Source organism: Peromyscus maniculatus, chromosome 7 (assembly GCF_049852395.1).
Source record: "Peromyscus maniculatus bairdii isolate BWxNUB_F1_BW_parent chromosome 7, HU_Pman_BW_mat_3.1, whole genome shotgun sequence".
Taxonomy (NCBI): Eukaryota; Metazoa; Chordata; class Mammalia; order Rodentia; family Cricetidae; genus Peromyscus; species Peromyscus maniculatus.
The window spans coordinates 21775181-21779131 of NC_134858.1; the positions used below are offsets into that span (position 1 = coordinate 21775181).

General features: G+C 41.3%; 1 pseudogene; it reads left to right on the top strand.

Annotated features, from left to right (window-relative positions):
• The first annotated feature begins 480 nt into the window (after nt 1-480).
• LOC102922935 (stromal membrane-associated protein 1 pseudogene) lies at nt 481-2911 on the top strand (annotated as a pseudogene).
• Nucleotides 2912-3951: the final 1040 nt, after the last annotated feature.

The window sequence follows — 3951 nt, forward strand, 5'->3', positions numbered from 1 at the left end:
ACCATAAGACAAAGGACTCAAAGCTGTGTGGGGAGGAAGGGAAGGTGGGTCTGGGAAGAGAGCAAAGGTGAATATGGTTTAAACACACTGCACAAAATTTTCAAAGAACTAAAAAATGAAATTTTTATTTGAATATAAAAATATCTAAAATCACAAATTATGGAATATTGTAGCAAGAGTATTTATATAATGATTTGTTTAGTAAATTAAATTCACAATATAGAATATCAATGAACTACAATGTCTGAGATCTGCATGTTGGTCCAACGCTATACAGCATTTTCTTAGTTCTCTGAAGTCTGAAACACAGTTGAAGATACATGAGCAGAAACTGAATGATCGATAATAACTCAGAAATTATAAGGTGAGAAATAAAATACATGTCTCTGAATCTTCCTCTAATTCATAAAGATTAGCACATAATTTAAAGGGATTTTAAATCAATTTTATAGACTGTAGAGGTATAACTTTCACATAAAAATGTACCCACCTGAAGTGCAGCTTGAAAATGTGGCCAGTGCATACAGTCACACAACCATCGGCATTATTGAATTTAGTAATACTTCAGTTACGCCTCAGAAGTTCCACAGTCACCCCTTGACAAGCAATCAAACCGCCCACTGGAAAGCATTGGTGTGCCGCCTCAGTACAGTTTTACCTTTCATAGAACACCACATAAATAGAATCACATGAATTACCCATTTTTGTGCTTGGCTTCCTCCATGCGGTATGTCACCTGGATTCATCTGTGGTTGAGTATCTCCGTTTACTCTTTACCGCTGAACAGTTCACTGCCTGCAGAGCTAACACTGTGTTCATCTGCCCAGTCAGTCCTGAGCACAGGATTCCTACTCTGTTAGGAGGAATGCTGCCATCAACATTTGCATGACAGTGTTTAGAAGAAGGGAGTTTTCATAGTCCTGGGGTAAGGGAATAATGGGGTAATGTGACATTTACTTTTAACTTTTTGATTGTCCAATAGTCTGTCTCTGTGTGTAGGTCACAGCACACATGCCACATATGCTCAAGATCTGAGAACATGTTCATTGGGAGTCAGTTTTCTCCTTTCACCATGTGGGTTCTGGGATGGAACTCAGGCTATCCGACTTTGTGAGGATTGCTGTTTTTTTTTTTTGTTTGTTTTTTGTTTTTTTGGTTAAAGATTTATTTATTGTGTATACAGTGTTCTACATGCATGCTTACAGGCCAGAAGAGGGCACCAGATCTTATTACGGATGGTTGTAAACCTCCATGTGGTTGCTGGGAATTGAACTCAGGACCTCTGGAAGAACAGGCAGTGCTCTTAACCGCTGAGCCATCTCTCCAGCCCGAGGATTGCTTTTATCCACTATCTCTCTAGACCTTTTTTTTTTTTAATTTTTCAAGTAACTTCCAGTATGTTTTCTGAAGTTGCTACATATTTTAAATTTTCACTAATGATAGATGAGGCCTATTCATCCATATTGTTATATTGTTCTTTATACTGTCAAACTTAAAAAAAACCAAACTATTCTAAATATGAAGGACACATTTAAAGACAAAAGCCACATCTGGGTGTCTCTCCAGAATTGCTAGCATCCCTGGGTGTCTCGTATTTATGCAGCTTTTCAACCAGCCAAGCATTCATGCAACATTGATTATCTGTTCTTTAGTAGAGACATCTTGAATCTCATTTCCAAAATTTTCCTGTTGCCTGAGTGCTGGGGCTACCACTGTCCTTTCTCCGGTTCTAGCCACCTCCCCATCAGCCCCCTCCCACCCTCCACTGCCACCACCACTTCCTGGACTGAGTCAGTTCACTGCTTGGCAGTATTTCTACCATTTGCCTGCATCCTGGCTATCTGAAGCTGCCTCAGTATCACCAGCTCCTCTGGTCCAAGCTGCTGAGGGAGAAGAACAAGTTACTATGCCACCTGTTAGGCCAAAGGTCCCCAGTGAGCTTCCAAGAATACTGGTATGTGTATTTGCAGCAGATGTGCTGATCTTGAGGGGTTTGTATACCCAGGGTCAAGTCAGTCAACCTATTCCAAAGGACATCCGAACAGATACAGTGCATGCAAGAAATGGGAAACACTGGAGCAAGTGTCCTTCCTGCAGCCATTTTCCATAGAACTTTTCGAGGACCAGGCAGCTCAAGCAGTAGCAGTTTTCAACAGAGATAAATAAGAAAAGTAGAAATGTTGTGATGAATATACTATAGCTGTTACACATAAAGAAAGGGGGTTGGAGAAAAGGAACCAGAGAAGCCTGCCAAGCCAGTGACAGCTAAAAAGTGGCAGAAGAAAGATCAATAATTGGAGGCAAAAAGAAAAAAAAATGTTAGCCTGAACAAAGCTGCAGAGGCCACTGTTGGCCTCTAGGACTTGCTGGCCCTGCGAGGTGCCAGTGGCCAAGGGGAACACAACAGTGCCATTCCTGAATGACGACCTGGACATTGTGGTTTCTAATCCCTTACCTGCAACTGTCCTGCCCCCACTTAGAGGACCGCCTTTGTAGCTGCAGATGTTACTCTACCATAACATCTGGGGACTTGGGTCTGTCTAACGGAGATCCAAACTACTAAGTCAGAAGAAATAGGAGAGAAATGACTCTCCAAAGACTCCATCTTACCTTGATATGGAACAGGAACCACCCAACAACAAAACACTCCTGGTGTGTTTACAGGATCCACAAACACACCATTTAGCTCCCAAGCAGTGGCTGCACTTCAAGGCTTTCCTTCCATGATGTACCAGTGCCTGAGGCCCCCAGCCTTTTAGGAAGGGGGACAGGACAGAGTAAAAGCATGATGGTGGGACATTTCTATGCTCAAATGGTTATGGAAATCATACAAACTGGATTGATTCCACTTCATCAGATCGATCCTGTGTACAGGGATGAATGGGGCACAGATGGGTGCAACACAGAGTAAGTCTGGCCCACTACAAGCTCTGCAGTCTCCCTGAAACCTCTCATGAATGAACCGGCAGGGTGGTCGGAAGCTCCTCAGGTCAGACTCGGGGTTCACAACTGAGGAAGTCAAAGCTGCAAGAGTTTCAGCCAGAACTGACTACATTTCTCACTGCAATACATCTAGTTCTCCTGTTTATTTACATACACAACTTTTTTTTTTTTTTTTAACCACCCGGGGGAGAGACTGGCAAGGGAAGAGGGAAGGAGAAACTGATTGGACTCAGAAAAAGTAATTGATTAATTAATAAAACAAAACAAAACAGAACAAAAAATTGCCTGGTTGATCGTGGTGTTGGTCTGCACTCACTAAGCTTGATGTGGGGAAAGCAGGTTGAGTAATTGTCCTGTGGAGGGCAACTTTGCTCATATTTCCCATGGCATCATAAGCCACTTGGAGAAGAAGCTAAGTCAACTTGAGTAACTGGTTGTACTCTTAAAACAATAGCTCTAATGTTTGCATATAAGGAAAGTATTATCACGTTAGTAATACCTGTGATAGTGTAATCCTACCCCCAAATGAGCCAGTGATCCTGTAGGAAGGGAATGCATGATAACATGTTTAATCACATAAACAGAATGTGAACATATCACTGAGTACTGTTTTCTAGTATATCAAACTCTTCCACTTACACTCCACTGTGCTGCTATTGACATGTGCTCAGTATGGTTAGTGAAAGGAAGACAGACTTAGATGTCACAAGAAAACTTAATTTAATGAATGTTTCAAGTACTCTTATTTTCTCTACCTCTTCTTATATATGTACATAGTGCTAACATAAAGTCCTTTTCCTGCACTATTTGCAGAAAGGACCACTCAAAAAAGATACTTTTAATGCCTGAAGATATACCTAGGTGTATAACAGTAACTTTGTTTACATTTTTATTGTGCCTAGTGTTGAGGGACATTTGTTCCCACTGTAGCGTTCCAAGACTGCTAATAAAGTTAACTATGAATCTACGAATCAGGGGTGAAGTCAATGACCAGTCTACTGGAATTAG